Source organism: Rattus norvegicus, chromosome 4 (genome assembly GCF_036323735.1).
Source record: "Rattus norvegicus strain BN/NHsdMcwi chromosome 4, GRCr8, whole genome shotgun sequence".
Lineage (NCBI taxonomy): Eukaryota > Metazoa > Chordata > Mammalia > Rodentia > Muridae > Rattus > Rattus norvegicus.
In genome coordinates, this window is record NC_086022.1 from 28364186 (window position 1) to 28388768 (window position 24583).

Consider the following 24583-nt stretch of genomic DNA (forward strand, 5'->3'; position numbering starts at 1 on the left):
GGTATAGATGAGTGATGGTGATTGGAAACATAGGGAGGCATGAACACTGAACACAGGCTCTTCGGCTTTAATATGTGTGTGAGTGTATAACGGTGGTTGCCTGATGTAGAGTTAAATACTAAAATGAATGTTCCATCCCATGATAACTGCAGCTGCTCTCTGGACCCAGTGGTCTTGCCACCTTTATGGCTTCTAAGCACCCACAATATCACCTCAGCAGACTGTTCTGTTCTCATCTCAGCAGACTCTTTGGCCCTTGGCTCTGAAATCTTTCCACCCAACTCGCTTGGTTCCCATGGCGGGTCACTGCCATGCCGGTCCCACGTATCCAAATTCCATGGCCTGCTGGGGTACCCCACCACTGTACCTTTTTCTGAAGCTCAGTTGAATTACTGTATGAAGGAAAACACCATACAAAATTAGTTTAGAATTAACAGGTTGCACAATCACTGGGCACAACAGCTAACATCCTAATCTTGCACCATATAAAAAATATAAATCCTCCGGTGGCAAATAAATTGGGGGCCACCTGTTTGTTACATCTTGTCATCTAGCTGTCCCCGTGCAAAAGTCTCCTTCTTTCTCCTCTTCTCTCTGTTGCGGTAATTATTAAAGCATGGTTTCTTTTACCCCACGCTAGTGCTGGTACCGTAGGGCCACATGGCATCTTCAGGGTATTCTCATCTCAGCAGTGACTGGTTCTAGTGGCACCATAAACATGTTACTTCTAGCTAACCTCTAGCCCTGGCAGTCTCTCCATCCCCATTGCTGGTAGCCCTCTCCTGTCTGGCTGACAAGGAATTTTCTGGTCCCAGCAACCCGGTAAAATCCCAACAGCAGCTGGTCTATCGCAGTTCCCTGTAGCGGACTCTGTCCACACTCCCAGCAACCACCCCCTGGTAGTTATAGTGTGAACTCCCAGCAACCCATTAAAACCAAGACTCAATAAGCTCTAATTTAGCAATCAGATTTATATTTTAAATTCTCAATCTACAATACGTCCACACAGTAAACTCAACCATTTGATAAAGATATGAACCTCCCACGAAGATAAAATAAATTGACCTATAGAAATCCATCCCTTAAGAGATATTCATAACTACCTATGGCTGTTTAAGGACACATGGATCTGGGTCATCCTTCTCTGCCTCCATTTAGCGCTCCTCCTTTTCCTCTTCTCTCCCACCTTTTTTCTTGCCTTACATTTTACTGTCCAATCATGGTCCTTGGCTTAACTTGTGCCAGCCCTCACCTGCCTATAGACATAAGTTGATCTCACCAACCCCGAAGTCCCACCTACTCCTCACCCAGCGATTGGTTCCTAGAAATCTTTATTCCTTAGGGGAAAGTTCACAGGAAGTCACCTGACTCTTAGTCCCAGGCAGTCTCTCTTGGGGAAATGGAATTAGCAACAAAATACAAACAGCACCAGGGCTATCTACAACAGTCTGAGACGAAGAAGATTGACATAAAGTTCTGGGTCATGCAGATTTTCAACGGTTGAATAAAAGGAAAGATCCCAAAAGTTGAGAAAAATGTGGAGAATGTAGTATTCTGTAAAACAATAATTAAGGAAGAAATTCCATAGGTGACTACATGCTTTAGAGAAATTTTAATCCAGCAACATGTCTTCTCTAGCAAGGTATCACATTCAAAGACCTTCTAGGTATATATTATCCTGCTGGAATGCAGACACACCCTAGATTACACTATGATCTGGCTGGAATACAGATACACTTTTGTATACAACTTTAATTTCTGAAATAAAGGTAAGGTTAATTTGCAGACGGAATAACCACATTTGAAAGGAATGTCTAATTGAGTGACAGACAATGTGATGAATCAGAAAGATTTAATACAATGAGTCAGAAGTAGGATACACCCGACTCTCCCAACGGTACAGGAAGGAGAGGCTACTTCACAGCATCCAGGTAGAGAAGGATGGTGGGTGGTGATGTACTTATATGACAGTTCTACCAGGGCAGTTTTACAGACACAGGGAGCAAAGAGAACAAGCTAGACATAGGGGAAGACAAAGCACCATAGAATAAGGAACCAGAACATTACAACACACTGCCAAAGTTAAAATGAGGCCAAACAGGACAATTCAGTCAGAAGCCTAGAGAAGTCAGTCAGATTGAAGCAATCATCTAAGAAAGTTAGATTGCATGGAGGTTAGAAATTTGCAGTCCTAGGCCAAGTTAGAAGAGAACAAATAAGGATATGGGTTCAGCCCAAACCCTGCATTTGCACAGCTTGGGTATGACTTTCATTTCATTCCATCATCTGACGAAATAGAACATTTACACTTGTGCAATTCAAATAAACTTGAAGAGTCCTGTGAATTTAGTAGTGAAAATATAAATAAAGTAGAGAGAACAGGATTTTGACCTAGAGAATGTTTAAAGCAAATGGGAGATAAAAATATTTGATAGGTTACATTTATCCTGTGAAAGAATGAGAACAGGGTCCTGGGCTAGAAATTTGCTTTACATATATGGATGGGTTTTAAATTAAAATGAAGAAGGTCATGGTCATCGTAACTCAATGCTTAAGAGTACTTGCTGCTCTTCTGAATATTCCAAATATGATTCTTAGTATCCAGATCACATTTAGAAATGCCAGTAAATCCATTTCCAGGGGATCCAATTACCTTTTCTTGCCTCTTACTCTCACATGTACAACCGTTCTCTCTCTCTCTCTCTCTCTCTCTCTCTCTCTCTCTCTCTCTCTCTCAAAACTTTTTAAATTTAAATTTTAAAATTTGAAGTTTTTTCCTGTAAAATGTGGCTATTTATCATGGCAGAAGCAATTGTTGGTATGAGAAGAAAAGAGATGTGAAAAAGAATTAAAAGAAAGGAAGGCTAGAAGGAGTAGCAGAGTGTAGAGCTGGTCTTTCACAAACCATGGACACCTCTTAATGGTGTCGAGAGAAAGAATCATGGATTGTGAATTTCAGTGGTCATAACTTTGCTTGCTATGAGATTAACCAGTTTTTGTTTGTCTCTCTTTCTGCAAATGAATAAAAGTTGAAACCATATCTTGAGTGGCCTCAAGAAATTTTTGAAAATAAAAAATCTGAGTAGGTAAAGAAATGGAAACTTTCATTTATTAGGGGAATATAATATTATCTACATAGCATTGAATGTGCTGTTGAAATGCTATATACCGAAGGTACTATATTAACATCATTGTCTTTTTTTTTAAAGAAATATTCAGTTTCCTACAAACAGGTAACATAATGTATAATGGGCTAGGTTAGTTAAAGTCTCCATTCATTCAAATGAATAAGACAAGAATGATGTCAGTACATGAAAGATTTTTCATGTGTCTTGTTTGCTTGTCTGTTGTCATTGTTGTCATTGTTTGTAAATGAATGCTAAGGGTGAAAACTAAGAATTGGACCTAAGTGTTAGCTTGAAAGTTGAAACTAAGGTTTTATAATGAAAAAGAAAACAGTCAGTTAGTCCACTGCAACTAATAGCAAAAACTGGAAAACTGAGGAGGAAGGAAAGGTGAAAGGAAATAAGAAATAGAGAGAGGCAATGCTGTTAGAGCTATACAGAAGAGTGTAGCCATATTACAACTGTTATTTGAAAATATAACACACTATTCTGAATTTAGTACATAGGCCAGTTCACCCACTGCTATGTTGATGACTGACCTTAGCTCTAATAGTCTGAAAGAGGGCTATCCACAGCTCATCTTACGCAGAGCAGACTCCTAGAAAGTAAAGATGCTTGTAGAGATTGATGATGCTCTCCTCATACTGTACTTCTCTGCTATATATGCTTCAAATACTCTTGTGTGTGAAATCATGCATCAATTTGATAAGTCCACAAACATATGCACCTAGTATGTCCAAAGGAGTTAACACTTCCAGTATCAACTGTGATTCATCAAATTTCAGGACATTGCCCTCAACTCTTTACTTCCAAGATGGAATTGTCAGATATGTATAGGTATATATAAAATATTCCGATATAAGAAATACATAAAAATATAAGTGATCAGTGATGGACACTTAGGACAGTCATGGTTACCCCAGGTAAAGATAAAGACCAACTCAGCCACTGAGCCTTATGTTAGTTTTATTTCTGACCTTTACTTTCCTCATCTATCAATTCATCTTTCTAGGATTACCTTTCTGAAACATCGCCTTTATGCAAATGTTTGTCTCAGGGAATTATTGCAGGGCATTGTAAGAATCTCTATAAAAAATGTGTTTTAAACGAATAGGATCAATTCTTATTTTTCTTATGTTCCAACGCAAGAAAAAAGATTTCATTCTGCATGCTTTTATTTACCAAGAAACATAATATCCCTCCAAAACCCAATTTAAAGTATAACAAAGGACAGAGAAAAATGAATCTCCTTTTCTTTACCATGTAATGAAGATGACATATCTGAATATAGATTTAGGAGTCAAATATAATCAACAGGCCTGTGAAATGAGCTGGCCAGCAGTATTTGATACGATTTCCAGTAACATTAAATGATGCCTCTGAAGATCTGTGTGATGAAATTAGATTCAAAGGCAATTTGCTTTTTACAGACGAAAACACAAATCAAATATTCTTTTGATGAGGATTGTTCTAATTCTTTTTAACTTGCATGCATGTCCTTTCTCTTCACTTTATTTTCATGGTAGACTGGCAAACTTAAAGTAGAGTATTCAGGAGAGGATAAAGGGAAGGATGGCGGCTCCTTAACCCTGGTAATCTACTTATTTTCAAATGTATTGAAGTCCTAGGATGCAGGTTTGCTTTTATTTTGAACATTTGTAGAAAAAACTAAGATAGCTGGATTTCTTCCCTCTGCAGTTTGCATATTTGTGTGCTCTAATTCCTTAGGCTGGAGGTTTGCTGAGTGTAACGCAGTATGTCACTCTTAAACTGGCTGCAACTTCTAGCTGTCACTTTCGATCAGGAGCCACACAGGTTTGGGCCTTGAAACTTCCAAATAAAAATCAGGGAAATAAATGCAATTTCCATTTCCACTTAAAAATTCACAAACAGTGGTGCTCTGAGCAGCATGGGGTGGTTAAAGAAATGTGTTTTTCATTTGTCTTGCTTCTGTAGGAAATACAATTTGCTGGGACAGAGAATAGTGAAATTGTATCTTCCTGCTTCCCAAGCTTTTGGGAGTGCTCTGAGGTTACTGACTAAGGTAGGGGTGATAGTCTTGCTTGCCTCCTGGGTTTAAGCTTAGCATAGGCAAACTGACTGGACATGATATTCTCCCTGACTGATTGCTAAAATATTCTTTTGCATGATTTGACCTTGTATTCCAATATACAGCATGGGTCTTGAGTTTCTCATTGTTTCCTCACTGTAAATCTCCTTTTAGAACACCTGCAACAGTGTTTGACAAACAGAAGCCAAAACAACACTTAGCATAAATAAATAATCAGCATTTGAAGTTCATGATTAGTCAGATCTCAGCCTGCTTTCTGTGACTGTGGACTCTTGTCTGCCATAATGACCAACTGGAGATCAACATAGCTATTTCCACTCTGGATTATGGCTTTTACCCCACCCCACCCCCCAACCCCAACTACCAAAAAAAAAAAAAGTGAGGAAAGGACAAAAGAAAGCAGAAGAAAAGGAAAGGAAAGAAAGCCAGATTTTTCTACTTCTTATAGTAGCAAGGCCCCAACAAATATAATTTAGTCTTTCTGAGGCATAGATCTGCTTCTACAATCTGTTCTGCAAAACAGATCATAAATGGTAATTTTTAAAAAATACATTAACTGGGCCATGGAGATGGTTTTCTGGGTAAACATGATGGAAATGAAAGCATGAGGCCCCGAATTTGAGTCCCTGGAATATATATATATATATATATATGATGAGTACTGCAAGCACCTGTAACCCCAAACTCCTAAAGACAGATCAGAGGAGACAAAACCCCAGGAGCTAATGGACCAAGTTCCCTGTGTAGTCAGATGTAAAAGAAACCCTGCCTCAAAGAAGATGGAAGACTCGGACCAAAACCTGAATTGGTCTTCTGTTGACATGGCATACATGTGCTTGCACACGCATACACACACGTACACGTTTTTTTTATTTTTATTTTTATTTTTAGTTTTAGTTTTATTTTTTTATTTTTTTTAATTTTTCTTCCTCCATTTTTTTAGTTAGCTATCCTTCCTGAGCCTTCTGAATGCTATTACACCAGACATGCACTGCAAAAGTCTGACTAATATAATCATCTCTGTATACACATGTGAATAGGTGTGCTTGTTCAGGTACACATGGAGCTGGACAGAGGCAAACCCCAAGTGCTGTTTCTTAGGAGCTATTTACCTTACAACTTTTCAGAGTTTTCTCAGTGGGACAAGCAGCTCACCAATTTGTTCAGGCCTAATAGTCGGCAAGTCCCAGGAATCTTCCTGTCTCTGCCTCAATAGCTATGGAACTATAAGCATGCACCACTACACTTGGTTTTTAATGTGACTCTGGGAATTAACCCTGGTCTTCAGGCTTACACACAAGAATCTTACTGACTGAGTTCTCCCTATGACCTAGATAATTTTCCAAAGTAAAGAAGATAATTTGATCACTTAGTTAATTGGGTTTCTGTTGTTGTTTTGTTTTCCATCAAAATTTGGTGAATGGAAACTTCCAGAAGTGTTACTATTAAAAGGTTAAATTGTAGCTTAAAAACAGTGGTAAAGTAGCCAAAGGTGGACAGATGCAAAAGCGGTAAACTAAGAATTTAGAATAGAAGATGACTCCCTATTGTCTTGGGCACAACAATAGAGTTTGTGATCAACATTGCAGGGAGCATAGCTGGAGACAGGTAGGCATACATTGGTACAGTAGCTAAGAGGTTATAGCATTAGCTGTAAGCACAAGGCAGAGATAGCTAACTTGGAATACTATGGGCTGTTGAAATGTCAGAGACCAACCCAAGTGACACAACTCCTCCAATAAGGCTGCACCTCTTAATCTTTACAAAATAGTTCTTTGTATTTTCTTCTTATTCATTAGCATCTAAGCTAAGGTCACCTGCATTGACTCCTGAGAACCTCCCCATACCAGGTCTTCTGAACTTCCTAGAGATTCCCCAACCTCCCACCCTTGGCTGTCTCAGTAAAATCTGGCTAAACATAAGCTTTCTCAGACACATGAAGTTCTGTTTCATCCATTGCTAAAGCCTCAGATCTATGCAAGACAATTCACATAGAAGAAATCATTAATCTTGTTCTCCCTAGAAGCAGTGAGGCAGCTAGAAAGAGTAAGATAGTTTATCAGGAGGTATTATTATTAAAAATAGCTTTATCTTTAGAGCTTTTTCTCATCTATTTCCTGTCAATGAAAACCCAACTCATGTCACACAATCTTCTCAAAAGATTCTATAGGTAGCCATATTCACTCAGTGGCATTCCCTTCTGTCCACCCAAAGTACAAACACTTCTTTCTCTATAGGATGCCCAAGCTCTTCACATTAGAAACATCTTTATATCAGGTTGATCTTTGCACTAGAAATCGATGTGTGCATGATTCTGGTTATATCTGAGCCAATATTGCTGTGGGAAATTTGCTTCAGTGCTACTTATAAATGCTATTTTGCAATTTCCTGACCTGTATCTGTAATGAGCTGTCTGACATGCTTTGCTTTCCTTATTGCTTCCATTTCAATGTTCGCATCTTTATTACTCCTCTTAGGTATAGCTTTTAGTAGAAAACATTCAACACCTCATTTCACAGACACACACTTGCCTGAGCACAGGTAACTATTTCACTGCCTTGAAGGATGGTACTTGCAAGCTGGTCATGTTCTGCTTTGTTTAAAATTAGTAAGACAATATCCGGGCTTTGCAGCTACTACATGTAAGTATTACTTAAAAGCAATTTCAACAAGTTTGGTTTTATCTTGAAGCATTCTTGGTGATGAATTTTATACACTCATGTGCAGGTCAGGAAATACTATAAATAGTCATTTACTAATTCTTAAGTTTGTTATAATAGCTAGCTAGGCATTATTATCAAATGTAAAACCAATTTAGAACAGAAGACCAAAAAAGCTAAATTTTCTGTGACATATAAATTGATATTTAGTATCATGTCTTGCCTTGTATCTAAAAAAGCAGAAACACATGAGACTTCTCATACAGCTGATTTATCTAGAAATTTGTTTTAAGCTGGCAAGTACAATTGTACAATTGAATCATCAAATACCACACTACCAGCAAAACTGAAACAGTTTACACACACACACACACACACACACACACACACACACACACGTCAGTAAGGACATATATAATCTTTCCTTAAAAATATGACATATTCTATTTAGCTGTTTTAAGAAAGTCTTTATAATGGTTTTAATTAACTAGTCAACAATTCTAAACATCAAAGGCAGTCAACATATGTGCCAGGTTCTGAGGACTGGCATACAGAACATATAAAAGTACACGATGTGTGCTTGTGTGGTGATTCCAGTACTCTACCCATATATCTGATCATACCATAGCAGAAACAATGTCTGGTCTTTTTATCACATGCTCAACAGATATGAATCACAAGCTTCTTTTTCTAGCTGTATTTACTACAATTTCAAGATGTATTCACTACCCCACCCCACCTCCAACAAAAATCAAATAAAACAAACGGTATAAAGAAGTTAGGGGATTCCGCTACGATTGGTGAACTAGTTGAGTATAATGAAAACTCTTGAAATTCCAGTAAATAATTCAAGTTCCTTATGAAGTCACATGTAATCAAAAAATGTGTATATGTGACTGCTCCATGAGTGGTTAATGTATCTAACTTTAATCTGTGAGTTATTCTTAGCACAGAGTGTTGAAAAAAAACTCACTGATGATATGTAAAAATTTTCTTGAGCAACAAGAAGTAGTATCCCAAAAAGATGACCAGCCCCATATCAAGCATCTTGAACATGGCTCTTAATCCTATCAATTCTTTCTCATTCCAAATACTGCCTCTGGATATATGATTGCAAGATGTATCTAGAAGAAATTGGGGGAAGGGCTGAATATGGTCAAAATATGTTATGAGACATTTGTAATGAACTAATCTCTTCATCGAAAATATTTTTCATGCAATATATCATGATCACAGTTTCCATCCCTTTGTCTCCTCTCAGATCCTCCCCAAGCCCTCACTTGATGACAGCATGCCTTCCTTCTCTCTTTCTTAAAGAGATAGTTATAATGCTGGAAAGAGATATGCAAGCTGCCACAGGGAGAAAAGAAATCTATAGAAATACCCAAGTGTAGTTCTATTCAGCAAAACAGTGGCCAGGACAGCAACATATTACAGAAGGTCTAACCATGCCTCTTATATCCTGGGGGCAACCGTCAAAGGCATTCTCATTTGAATCCAGACCCACTCAATAGAAAGGATTTCATGCCTGATATAGCTCTCATCTCCCACCAAATAGGGTTTTTTGCAATACCTAGGGGATCACTGTAGAAAAAAACGACTATCAAAATGTGGAGAACAACTGAACATGGAGTTTTCAATCCTAACTGACACATTTATGACACAGTTCCTACACAGAAGAATGAGGGGAATCCTAAAAAAGAGGGCAGAAAACTGTAAGAGCTAAATGGCAAGGCATCTGATGCAAAATAGCCTTTTCTTTTATAACAGGAAGAAATGTACCTGTGAAATAAAAATATAGCTGCCAAAACAGAAACAGAAATCGTGCAACACAAGCAGACATGGCAACATGGATATGAGAGGTCTCACATGGCTTTACCTCTAGAAAGTACTAGGCAATTAATGTCTGCACAGAGAAATTTAGTCTTCACCAGGGACAAGGCCCCATCCATTCCCTGTAAATTTATTTGGTTCAAAGCCTATTTTTTATGATAGTTCATAAATGCTTTAACCTCCCATCTAGCACACCACCTGCTGTAGGTAGTGGAAAACAAAAGATACAGTGGAAGTGGACCTGTTCAGAAATGATTCTTTGGAACAAATCCCATCTTCATGGTCAGGAAATCAGCAGTTTATTTCACAGGTCAGCAGCAGCAGCAGTTTCATCCACTTGCAAACACTTCATAATATACCAGCAGACCAGTAGGGTAGAGTAGGAACAGCAAACACGAATCAGCAGTGGTGGAACTACCTATCAGAGATAGCCAGACCTCAGCCTCTGCATGACTCAGCAGGATGGACCAGGGCCAACAGGAACACCAGGAAAAGTTCTCAGCTATGCCTCTCTCAACAAAACAAAGATCAGCAAAGAAAAGATCAGCGAAGGTGTGAGACCAGCAACAACTGCACAGCTAGCTCTACCAGCAAGCCAAGTTCAGACATTGTCAGTCGAGTCCTATTTATGCTTTCTCCAAAGATCATGCTGTCATTCAAGGGTCTTGTCTTACTACCTGTCTTGCCTCAGCACGTGAGACTGTCTCAGCTGACATGACTCTGCCAATAGGTTCTGAGTCAGAGGAAACTGCTAGAAATTTCAAGAAGTCACAGCATATTGAAGAGTTAAATTTCAAGAAGTTAGTCATAAACAAGGTCTGGACTACCTGAGGGAGACTACCTGAGGGCTTGCCGGACCATTTGGAGCTGAAGAGTTAAAATAAAAACTTCATAAAAACTGCAAAAGAACAGCAGATAAGGGGGCAGGACAGAGCTGGCCTGGGATGTGCCCGGCCAAGCCTAAAAGCAAGGTCGAGGGATTGTTCCAGGGACTGGCAGCCACCATCTCCTTTGAGTCGGGGGCCATCCGGACGGACAGATGACTCCCTGCTCTACAGATAAAGATAAGAGGGATTGTTCCAGAAACTAACAGCCACCATCTCCTCTGAGTCGGGGGCCATCTGGACGGACAGATGACTCCCTGCTCTACAGATAAAGATAAGACGTTCTCCTATATTGAGAACACCCCAGCCTGCATGTACTGCTTGCAGATGAGACCTTGTACCCATTTCCCTTGCTGATAACCACCTGAAACCCCCTGGCTTCTCCTATATAAACCCCTTCCTGAAGAGGCTCGGGGTCGATTCCTCTGTCTCCTGTGTGAGATACGTGTTGACCCGGGATCCCGCTAAGACCCGGGATCTCGTTAATAAAGCTACCTCCTGCTGTTACATCAAGAATGGCTACTCGTGATTCCTGGGGGCACCCCATCCCACGATTGGAGCGAGAGACATGTCCCCCGTTTAGGGGTACGCTCTTTCAATATCACCAGAAGTTTTTGGTGTGCTTCTCTCTATGGAGAGAAACAAAGAAATGGAAGGCAGACGAATACATGTGCATCTTTTTTTTTTTTTTTGGTTCTTTTTTTCGGAGCTGGGGACCGAACCCAGGGCCTTGCGCTTCCTAGGTAAGCGCTCTACCACTGAGCTAAATCCCCAGCCCCACATGTGCTTCTTTAGTGAAGAGTCCTTCATCATGTGTTCTTGCACGAACTTACTTTAGCAGAATATGATTTCGTCTGTGTCTACTTCAGTTCCTTCATATTTTTCCCTAATAAAACACCACACAATGCAACTGACTTTCCAAAGAACTCTTTGTTTACACTTTAATTCCCAGGTGGACAATTCTAAACACACACACACACACACACACACACACACACACACGCACGCAATAATAAATCAACTCAGCAGGTTTTTATTTACAAATGTAAAATGTGTGACTCTCTCTCTCTCTCTCTCTCTCTCTCTCTGTGTGTGTGTGTGTGTGTGTGTGTGTGTGTGTGTTTGAGAGAGAGAGAGGGGGAGAGAGAGAGAGAGAGAGAGAGAGAGAGAGAGAGAGAGAGTACATGACAGAAGTTGGAGTGGAGGATGGGGGAGTGGAATGGAGAAAATGAAAAAGTTAGTGGACATACAAGTCAAACAAAACAGAACCAGATCATTAAGTACCTGGGAGCTCTAGGGGGTCTGGTTAGTTGATAATGTTGGTCTTCCTATGGGGTTGCAAACTCTTCCCCTAACTTCTCCATTAGGATTCCTATGCTCAGTCTGATGGTTAGTTGCAAGCATCTGCATCTGTATTGGTCAAGCTCTGGCAGAGCCTCTCAGGAAACATGCATATCAGGCTCCTGTCAGCAAGCACTTCTTGGTATCAGCAACAGTGTCTGGTTTGGTGCCTGTATGTGGGATGGATCCCCAGAAGGGGCAGTCTCTGGATGACCTTTCCTGCAGTCTCTGCTCCACTCTTTGTCCCTGTATTTCCTTTAGACAGGAGCAATTCTGGGTTAAAATTTTTGTGAAAGGCTGCTGCCCCAGTGTAGGGGAATGCTAGGGCAGTGAAGCAGGAGTGAGTGGGTGGGTGGGGGAGCACCCTCAGAGAAGCAGGGGGAGGGAGAGGGGATAGGGTGTTTGTGGAGGGGAAACCAGAAGGGGGGATAATATTTGAAATATAAATAAATAAATAAATAAATAAATAAATAAATAAATAATAGAACTAGCAAGGCTCGTAACAAAAGCACACAATTTTTGAAGTCCAAAAATATTTAACTCATATCATACTCCTGACAGATAACAGACAGTTATCTATCTTCTATGGGAAAAAGTTTATTCGATAAAATAAAGACCCATTTCTATAGGGAGACAGTAACAATTTTAAAATACATGTTAAGAATATCCTGAATTTGAGGTAAACAAAGAATTCACAGCTGAGGAATGCCAAATGGCTGAGAAACACCTAAAGAAATGTTCAACATCTTTAGTCATAAGGGAAATGCAAATCAAAACAACCCTGAGATTTCACCTCACACCAGTGAGAATGGCTAAGGTCAAAAACTCAGGTGACAGCAGATGCTAGCGAGGATGTGGAGAAAGAGGAACAGTCTTCCATTGTTGGTGGGATTGCAGACTGGTACAACCATTCTGGAAATTAGCCTGGAGGTTCCTCAGAAAATTGGACATTGAACTACCTGAGGACCCAGCTATAACTCTCTTGGGCATATACCCAAAAGATGCCCCAATATATAACAAAGACACATGCTCCACTATGTTCATAGCAGCCTTATTTATAATAGCCAGAAGCTGGAAAGAACCCAGATGCCCTTCAACAGAGGAATGGATACAGAAAATGTGGTACATCTTCACAATGAAATATTATTCAGCTATCAAAAACAATGACTTTATGAAATTCATAGGCAAATGGATGGAACTGGAAAATATCATCCTGAGTGAGGTAACCCAATCACAGAAAAAGACACATGGTGTGCACTCATTGATAAGTGGCTATTAGCCCAAATGCTTGAATTGCCCTAGATGCACAGAACACATAAAACTCAAGAAAGATGACCAAAATTCGAATACTTTACTCCTTCTTTAAAAGGGGAACAAGAATACCCTTTGCAGGGAATAGGGAGGCAAAGTTTAGAACAGAGGCAGAAGGAACAACCATTCAGATCCTGCCCCACATGTGGCCCATAATTATACAGCCACCAAACTAGATAAGATGGATGAAACAAAGAAGTGCAGCCTGACAGGAACCGGATGTAGATCTCTCCTGAGAGACACACCCAGAATACAGCAAATACATAGGCGAATGCCAGCAGCAAACCACTGAACTGAGAACGGGACCCCTGTTGAAGGAATCTTAGAAAGGACTGAAAGAGCTTGAAGGGGCTTGAGACCCCATATGAACAACAATGCCAACCAACCAGAGCTCCCAGGTACTAAGCCACTACCCAAAGACTGTACATGAACTGACCCTGGGCTCCAACTGCATAGATAGAACACCAGTGGAAGGGGAAGCCCTTGGTCTTGCCAAGACTGAACCCCCAGTGAATGTGATTGTTGGGGGGAGGGTGGCAATGGGGGGAGGATGGGGAGGGGAAGCCCATATGGAAGGGGAGGGGGAGGGGTTAGGGGGATGTTGGCCCAGAAACCGGGAAGGGGAATAATAATCGAAATGTAAATAAGAAATACTCAAGTTAATAAAGATGAAAAAAATTAAAAACAGGAAAAAAAGAATACCCTGAATTCTAAACACATATCTAAATAGTCTCATGTAGCTATTAGGCTCTTTAGACATAGTCAGTCCATGTTAATATTTATTAGAAATGTGAAATACATCTGGATATTGGAATGCTTAGTGTAACAAATTAGCAAAATGCCCTAGTTAGCTTTCTGGTGTCAGGTTGTAAAAGATCACTGACCAAAAGGATCTTGGAGAGAAAAGACCTTTAACATCTTGCATGTTGCAGTCCATCCTGGAAGAACTCAAGACAAAAAGTAAAGTCAGGAACCTGAAATATAAACCACACAAGAATGCTACTTACTGGCTGCCTCCCACGCTAATGTTTAGGTTCCTTTCACACACATATTAGAACACCACTGCCCAGAGGATGCATCTCCCAAAATAGGCTCTGTGTGTGTGTGTGTGTGTGTGTGTGTGTGTGTGTGTGTGTGCATGTAAAAGATAGAGTAATAACTAAAGACCATTAATCCTTTAAATATATATTTTAAATATATACCTTTTTATTTTTAAATAAAATTTCATAATTTCCTTAATATTTAAATTTAAACAAAATTTTAATTTTAAATATATAAAGATTAATGTAAAATATATGTAATTTGATTGTGCAATGTGTGCCAGCTTCACTCAATCTAGTATTTAATATATATATATACATATATATTTACTTTCCATAAAAATCCTACATCATTTAGTAATCAAGAAAGATCACAAAAATATGCACATAGTATCTTTTTAAATTTTATTTATTTGGAGGCAATTCCTCAATTATGAAACCACCCCCCCAACATGTCTGGTTTTGTATCAGATTGCCAAAAATTAACCCACACATTCATGTTGTTCATATATTGAAAGTATATTTTAAATACATAGAACTAAATTAAACGAACCTGGCACACACTGGCACAATCAAAATTGAACAAAATCATTCTGGGTGTTACCTTGCAATAGAATTGCCCTGTAGATGCCCAAAGCCAACCATTGGACTAAGGATGGGATCCCCAGTGGAGGAGTTAGAGAAAGCATTGAGGTGACTGAGGGTGTTTGCCACCCCATAGGAAGCACAAAGATATCAATTAACCAGACACCCCAGAGCTCCCAGGGACTAAACGATCAACCAAAGAGTACACTCAGCATGACCCATGACTCCAGCTGCATATGTAGCAGAGGATAGGCTTGGTCAGGCATTAATGGGAAGAGAAGCCCTCGGTTCCATAAAGGTGGGATGCCCCAGTGTAGAGGAATGCCAGGACAGGGAGGCAAGAGGAAGTGGGGGAGGGGGAAAAGGGGAGCACCTTCATGGAAGCAAGGGTTGAGAAGATGGGATGGGAGGTTTCCTGAAGGGAAACCAGGAAAGAGGATAACATATGAAATGTAAATAAAGAAAATATCCAATAAAAGAAAAAAGAAAAAAGAATTGCCTGGATAAATTCATGTTCACACAGTTCATTATTTTAGCAATGATTTCCAAAACAATTGTCTCAGCTCTTGGAAGGAGTGCTACAGTCTTTTTCCATTTCCCCCTCTCAGTTCAGTGAAATTGCCCATTTGAGGAAACATGAGGATTGATCAATTATACTTGGAACAACGAAGAGGCTAAAGAAGAAGATTCATTATGAGACAATAAAAATCGTTAAGGAAAATATTGGGCAAGACAATGTCACTCCATCTAGAAGGCTAATTTGCCAGACTTCTCGTAATGCTTGACTTTTTCAACACCCACCATTATAAAAAATATACTAAGTCAAATATTGAAGGGGGTAACACGCTGAAAAAAATGCTTCTAAAATGAAAGAGGAAGTCAGCTTAACAGATTTTGGAAGTTCAAAACATAACAGCTACTTCTGGAAACTCCATGGAATTGGTAATTTCTTTCTTCTTATTTTTTATTATTCTTTAATCTTTTTTTTTAACAGTCCAATGCTTATTCCCCCACCTCCCCAGGTCTACCCTATGACTGTTTCTCATCCCGTTTCTTCTCCCAGATCTCCAAGAGGAAGTCCCCACAGACCCCCATGTCCACTCCACCAGACCTCCCCACTCCCTGGGGCTCAAGTCTCTGGAGGCCAGACCATGCAGTCCTCTGATGGATATGTGTCCAGGTCCTCAGACCAGCTCATGTAGGTTGCCTGGTTGGTGGCTCAGTGTCTGAGAGATCTCCGGGGTCCAGATTAGTTGAGACTGCTGGTCGTCCTACGAGATCGCCCTCCTCCTTACCTTTTTTCAGCTTTTCCCTAGTTCAACCACAGGATCCTGGTTTCTGTCAATCGATTGGTTGGGTGTAGATATCTCCATCTGTCTCTTTCAGCTGCTTGTTGAATGTCTCTGAGGACAGCTCTGAGGACAGAGCTCCTCTCTGTAAGCATACCATAGCATCAGGCTTTGAAGCCTTCCAATTTGGGCCTGTCACTGGACCTGCTTTCCTTCAGTTTCTTCTCCATTTTTGTCCCTGCAGTTCTTTCAGATAGGAACAATACTGGGTCAGAGATTTTGATTGTGGGATGGCAACTTCAAACCTCCACTTGGGGCCCTGTCTTTCTGCTGGAGGTGAACTCTACAAGTTCCCTCTCTTCACTGTTGGACATTCTTCTAAGGTTCCTCTCTTTGAGACCTGAGTGTTTCTCATCTTCCATGTCTCTCCTACATCCTAGAGGGCTCATGCCACCTTCCAAGTTTGCCTGTTTCCATTCTTTCTGCTGAACCTCAGGGCTTCACTCCTGTCCCCACGCCCCAATACTTGATCATGTTTTCCTTTTCCCTGTCTCTAGCCCCTCCCCCACTGAGGTACCTCCCTCACTTTGCCCCGCCCCGATAATTGCATGCTTCTCCCTCCCAAGTAGGATTGAGTCATTCTCACTAGGGATCTTGGCTTGTTAACCATCTTGGGTTTTGTGGATTATATCCTGGGTATTCTGTCCTTTTTTTGGCTAATATGTGCTTATTAGTGAGTACATACCATGCATGTCCTTTTGGGTCTGAGTTACCTCATTTACGATGATATTTTCTATTTCCATCCATTTGACTGCAAAACTCGCAGTAACCTCATTTTTAATAGCTTAGTAGTATTACATTGTGTAAATGAACCACATTTTCTGTATCCATTCCTCTGTTGTGGGACATCTGGGTTGTTTCTAGCTTCTGGCTATCACAAACTAGACCACTATGAACACAGTGGAACATGTGCCCCTGTGGCATGGTGGGACATCGTTTGGGTATATTCCCAGGAATGGTACTGCTGGGTCTTCAGGTAGATCTATTTCTAATTTTCTGAGGAACTTCCAGATTGATTTCCAGAGTGGTTGTACCAGTTTGCAATTCTACCAACAATGGAGGAATGTTCCTCTTTCTACACATCCTCCCGAACATGTGCTGTAATATGCGTTTTTGACCTTAGCCATTCTGGTTGGTGTGAGGTAGAATCTCAGGGTCATCCTGATTTGCATTTCCTTGGTGACTAAGAACTTTGAACATTTCTTTAAGTTCTTCTCAGCCATTAGGAATTCCTCTGCTATGAATTCTCAGTTTAGTTCTATATGCCATGTTTTGATTGGGTCGTTTGTTTTTTCAAGGGTTAGTTTGTTGAGTTCTTTAAATATATTGGATATTAGCCCTCTATCAGATGTGAAGTTAGTAAAGAGTTTTTCCCAATCTTTAGGTTGCCAATTTGTTTTATTGACTATGTCCTTTGCCTTATAGCTTTCCAGTTTCATGAGGTTCCTTTTATCAATTCTTGATCTTAGAGTGTGAGCCAATAGAGTTCTGTTTAGGAATTCCCCAATACCCTTGCCAATGAATTTGAGACTCTTTCCCACATTCTCTTCTATTAAATTTAATGTATTGCTTCTATGTGGAGGACTTTGATCCTCTTGGACTTGAGCTTTGTGCAAGGTGACAAAAATGGATATATTTTCATATTTGTACATACAGACTGAATTCAATGTCAGCACCACTTATTGAAGATGCTCTCTTTTTTCCATTGTATATTTTTGGAAACTTTGTCAAAGATCAAGTGTTCATAAGTATGTGGTTTTATTTCTGGGTCTTCAATTATTTTCCATTCGTTAATGTGTCTGTCTCTGTACCAATACCATGCAGTTTTTTTTTAATCACTATTGCTCTGTATTATAGCTTGAAGTCAGAATAATGATTCCCTCAGAAGTTTTTGGTTTTTTTTTATTGTTTTTTGTTTTTTGTTTTTTGCTTTTTTGTTAAGAAATGTTTTCCCCTTCCTAGATTTTTTTTGTTTTTACAGATGAGTTTGAGAATTGCTCTTTTCATGTCTTTGAAAAATTGTGTTTGGCTTATGGTGGGGATTGCGTTGAATATGTAGATTGCTTTTGATGTGATGGCCATTTTTACTGTGTTAATTCTACCAGTCCATGAGCATGGGCGATCTCTCCATTTTTTGAAGCATTCTTCAATTTCTTTCTTGAGAGACTTGAATTTCTTGTCATCCAGATCTTTCACTTGTTTGGTTAGAGTTACCCCAAGATATTTTAAATTATGTGTGACTATTGTGAAGGGTGTTGTTTCCCTAAATTCTTTCTCAGCCTGCTTATAATTTCTATAAGGGAAGGCTACTGATTTATTTGCGTTAATTTTATATCCAGCCACTTTGCTGAACTTGTTTATCAGTTGTAGAAGTTCTCTGGTAGAATTTTTAGGGTTGCTTATTTATATTATCATATCATCTGCAAATAGTGATACATTGGCTCCTTTGCCAATTTGTATCTACTTGAACTCCTTTTGTTGTCTTATTGCTCTCATTAGAACTTCAAGTACTATATTGAGTAGATACTAGGAGAGTGTGCATCCTCGTCTTGTCCTGGATTTTAGTGGTATTGCTTCAAGTATCTCTTCATTTAAGTTGATATCGGCTGTTTGCAGTATATTGCTTTTATTATGTTTAGTTATGGTCCTTGAATTTCTGATCTCTTAAATACTTTTTTTAATTGGATATTTCATCTATTTACATTTCAAATGGTATCCCCTTCCCTGGTTTCTCCTATGCAAGTACTCTATCCCATCTGTCCTGCCCATGTATCTGTGACGGTGCTTCCCCACCCAACCATCCACCTACTCCCACCACACTCCCCTGGCAATCACCTACACTGGGACATCGAGCAGTCAGAGGATCAAGGGCCCTTTCTCCCATTTATGCTAGATAAGGCCATCCTCTGCTGTATATACTGTTGGAGCCATGCAAACCCCTTCTACTCCTTAAGTCCTTTCCCTAATTCCTCCAATAGGGTCCCTGTGCTCATTGCTATTGTTGACTGCCAGCATCTGCATCTGTGTTTGTCATTCTCTGCCAAAGCCTCTTTAGAGATAGCTATATCAGGCTCCTGTCAGGAAGCACTTCTTGGCATTTGCAATAGTGTCTGTACTTGGTATCTGTATATAGGAAGGATCCCTATGTGGGGGAGACTCTGGATGGCCTTCAGTCTCTGCTCCATACTTCGTCCCCAAATTATCTTTAGACAAGAGCATTTCTGGGTTAAAAATTTGGGGATGAGTGAGTGGCCTCATCCTCCCAACAGGGACCTTGCCTATCCTCTGGATATTGTCTTTATAGGTTCTTCCTCCTCTTTGTTGGGTATTTCAACTAATCTCACCCCTTTTGGGTCCTGGGAGCCTCTTGCTTTCCTGGCATCTGGGACTTTCTGATGGCTATACCCAGTTCTCCATCAACCACTGATACTCACCTCTGTTCAATTTCCTGACACTCTATATGTCATCCCTGCCTACTCCTATACCTGACTGTGCCATACTTTTACCTGTCTCGCTCCTCTCTTCCTACCATGTTCCTCCTGCCGTCTTCCTCTTAGGAACATTTTGTTTCCTCTTCTAAGAAGGAATGATGCATCCACACTTTGGTCTTCCTTCTTCTTGATCTTCATATGGTTTGTGAGTTGTATCATGGTTACCCTAGTGTTTTGCCTGATATCCACTTATCAATCAGTACATACCATGTATGTTCTGTTGTGACTGGGTTACCTAACTCAGGATATTTTCTACTTCCATCCACTTGACTCCAAATTTCATGAAGTCATTGTTTTTTAATAGCTGTTATTACTCCATTGTGTAAATGTACTAAACGTTCTGTATTCATTCCTCTCTTAGGGACATCTGGGTTCTTTCCAGCTTCTGGCTATTATAAACATGTTACAGGTTGGAGTATCTTTTGTGTATATGTCCAGGAGTGATATCTCTGAGTGCTTAGGAAATACTATGTCTAATTTTAAGAGGAACCACCAGACTGATTCCAGAGTGGTTGTACCAGATTGCAATCCGACCCCATATCCTTGCCAGCATGTTCTGTCACCTGAGTTTTTAAACTTACCCATTCTAACCTGTGTGAGGTGGAATCTCAGAGTCATTTTGATTTTCATTTCCCTGATGACTAAGAATGTTGAACATTTCTTTAGGTGCTTTGCAGCCATTCAAGAATCCTCAGTTGAAACTTCCTTGTTTAGCTCTGTGCCCCATTTTTAATAGGGATATTTGGTTCTCTGTGGTCTCACTTCTTGAGTTCTTTTTATATATCTAGGATATTAGCCTTTTATCAGATGTAGGATTGGTAAAGATTTTTTCACAGTTTGTTGGTTGCCATTTTGTCCTATTGACAGTGTCCATTCCCTTACAGAAGCTTTCCAATTTTATGAGGTCCCCTTTGTTTATTGTTGATCTTAGGGCATAAGCCAATGGTGTTGTGTTTAGGAAATTTTCCCCTCTGCCCATGTGTTTGAGATTATTTCCCACTTTCTCTTCTACTCGATTCAGTGTATCTTGTTTTATGTGGAGGTCCTTGATCCATTTGGACTTGAGCTTTGTACAAGGAGATAAGAATGGATGGATTTGCATTCTTCCACCTGCTGACCACCAGTTGAACCAGTACCATTTGTTGAAAAATGCTGTCTTTTTCCATTGAATGGTTTTAACTCCTTAAATATCAAGTGACCATAGGTATATGGGTTTATTGCTGGGTCTTCAATTGATCTACCTGCCTGTCTCTGTACAAATACCATGCAGTGTTTATCGCATTGCTTTGTAATACATCTTGAGGTCGATGGTGATTCCCCTAGAACAACTTCTTCCTCCTCCTCTCCTCCTCCTCCTCCTCCTCCTCCTCCTCCTCCTCCTCCTCCTCCTCCTCCTCCTCCTCCTCCTCCTCCTCCTCCTTCTTCTTTTTCTTCTTCTTCTTCCTTGATTGGAGAGAATAATTGTTGCTATCCCAGGTTTCTGGTTATTCCAAATGAAATTGCAAATTTCTCTTTCTAACTCTATGAAGAATTCAGTTGGAATTTTGATGGGGATTGCATTGTATCTGTTGATTACTTTTGGCAAGACGGCCATACTTACTATATTAATACTGCCAATCCATGAGAAAGGGAGATATTTCCATCTTTTGACATCTTCAATTTCTTTCTTTAAAGACTTGAAATTGTTCTCACACAGATCTTTCACTTGCTTGGTTAGAGCCACACCAAGGTATTTTATATTACTTGTGACTATTAGGAAGGTTGTTTTTTGCCTAATTTCATTTACAACCTGTTTATCCTTTGAGTAGAGGAAGACTACTGATTTGTTTGAGTAAATTTTTTTTATCTAGCCACTTTGCTGAAGTTGTTTATCAACTCTAGGAGTTCTCTGGTGAAATTTTTGGGGTCATTTAAATATATGGTCATATCATCTGCAAATATTGATATTTTGACTTTTTCTTTTCCAATTTGTATCAGTTTGACCTCCTTTTGTTGTCTATTTCCATTGGATTGGACTTCGAGTACTATATTGAATAGAAGATAGGGAGAGAGTGGGCAGCCTGGTCTAGTACTTGATTTTAGTGGAATTGTTTCAAGTATTTCTCCATTTAATTTGAAGTTGTATGTTGCTTTTACTATGTTTAAGTATTGGCTTTGAATTCCTGATCTTTTGAAGACTTAACATGAAGGAATATTGAATTTTGTCAGATGTTTTCTCAGCATATAGTGAGATGATCATGTGTTTTCTTTCTTTGAGTTTGTTTATATAGTGGATTACTTTGATAGATTTGCACATATTGAACCATCCCTGCATCCCTGGGATGAACCCTACTTGATTATGATGAATGATCATCTTGATATGTTCTTGGATCCAGTTTGCAAAAATTTTATTGAGTCTTTTTACATTGAGATTCATAAGGGAAATTAGTCTGAAGTTCTCTTTCTTTGTAGAATCTTTGTGTGGCATATATATATATATATATGCATAATTGTGAATTCAAAGAATGATTTGGGTACTGTCCCCTTTGTTTCTATTTTGTAGAATAGTTTGAAGAGTATGGGTATTAGGTCTTCTTTGAAGGTCTGATAGCATTCTGCACTAAAATCATCTCATCCTGGTATTTTTTGTTTGTTTGTTTGGGAAAATTTTAATGACTGCTTCATGTATATTCTTTTGTTTTAGTATGAAATGTTTTATAAATATTTACTAAATCCATTTGGTTCCTTACTTCCAGTAGTTTCACTGTGTCTGTTTAGTTTCTGTTTTTATGATCTGTACATTGATGAGAGTAGGAGTGAATGTGTGAGGTGCAATATATGTTTGAGCTTTAGTGAAGTTTCTTTGATGAATGTTGGTGCCCTTGCATTTAGAGCACAGGTGTTCAGAATTGAGAGTTTATCTTTGTATCTTTTCCTTTCATGGGTAGGAAGCGTCCTTTTATCTTTTTTGATAACTTTTGGTTGAAACGATTTTATTTGATATTAGAATGGCTATTCCAGCTTGTTCCTTGGGATCATTTTTTGGGGAATTTTTTTCCAGCCTCTTATTCTGAGGTAGTTTCTTTGTTATTGAGGTGCATTTCTTGTATGCAACAAAAATGCTAGGTCCTGTTTATGTATCCAATCTGTTAATCTGTGTATTTTTATTGGAGAATTGAATCCATTGATGCTAAGACATATTAAGGACCAGTGATTGTTGTTTTGTGGCTATTTTGTTAGTGCGGCTATCTTCGTTTTGGTTTGTTAAAAGATTACTAGTTTCTTGCTTTTTCTAGCATGTAGTTTCTCTCCTTGTGTTGGAGTTTTCCATCTATTATTTTTGTAGTGATGGGTTTGTGGAAATATATAATTAAATTTCATTTTGTTCTGGAATATCTTGGTTTATCCATCTATGGTTTTTGAGAGTTTTTCTGGGAATACTAGTCTTGCCTGGCATTTTTGTTCTCTTAGCATCTGTATAACCCCTATCCAGGATCTTCTGTCTTTTAGAGTCCCCTTTGAGAAGTCTGGTGTAATTCTGATAGGTCTGCCTTTATATGTTACTTGACCTTTTTAACTTACTGCTTTTAATCTTTCTTTGCTATGTGCATTTGTTGTTTTGATTATTAAATGAAAAGAAGAATTTCTTTTCTGGTTCAATCTCTTTGTGGTTCTACACGCTTTCTTATATGTTTACGGGCATCTCTTTCTTTAGATTAGGGAAGCTTTCTTCTATAATTGTTTTGTATAATTGTTTTGAAGATATTTACTGATCCCTTGAGTTGAGAATCTTCGCTCTCTTCTATACATATTATCCTTACATTTGGTCTTTTCATTGTGTCCTGGATTTCCTGGATGTTTGGGTTAGGAAATTTTTGTATCTTGCTTTTTTTTTTTTTTTTCCGGAGCTGGGGACCGAACCCAGGGCCTTGCGCTTCCTAGGCAAGCGCTCTACCACTGAGCTAAATCCCCAACCCCTTGTATCTTGCATTTTTTTGGACTGTTGTGCCAATGTTTTCTATGGTATCTTGTGCAACTGAGATACTCTCTTCTATCTCGTATATTCTGTTGCTGATGCTTGGATCTATGACTCCTGATCACTCTCCTAGGTTTTCTACCTCCAGGGTTGTCCCTCTTTGTGATTTCTTTATTGTTTCTATCTCCATTTTTAGATCTTGGATGGTTTTGTTCAATTCTTTCACCTTTTTGGTTGTGTTTTCCTGTATTTGTTAAGGGATTTATGTCTTTCCTTTTTAGGGGCTTCTATCTTTTTACCTGGGTTCTCCTGTATTTCTTTAAGGGAGCTACCTATGTTCTTCTTAAAGTCCTCTATCATCTTCATGAGATGTGATTTTAAGTCTGGATCTGGCTTTTTCATGCGTGTTGAGATATCTAGTGCTTGGTGGTGGGAGAACTGGGTTCTGATGATACCAAGTAACCTTGGTTTCTTTTGCTTAGGTTCTTGCACTTGCTTCTTGCCATCTGGTTATCTCTGATGTTTTTATTCCTGCTGTCTCTGACTAGAGCTTGTCCCTCCTGTGAGCCTGTTTGCCTGTGATCTTAGGTCTGTCAGCACTCCTGTGAGACCAGCTCTCTCCAGGCAGGATTTGGTTATGGAGATCTGTGGCACAAGCTTATCTCTAGGACGCAGATGGAAATCAAAGGATCCTATCCCCTTTTGCTCTGAGGTTCCTGCGCCCTGTGGGCTCCTGCCTGGTCCCTCTTAGACTATCTACTGGAGCAGGAGTGGTTATCTCATCTCTGATCTTGGGTGTGCCAGAACTCCTGGGATACTAACTCTCTCCAAGTGGGTTTTGGGTATGGAAAACTGTTGCACAGACTTCTCTCTAATACTCTTAATATGAAGTGGTGCTATATTTGGTCAAATGCTTTTTCAGCATCTAAGAACATGGT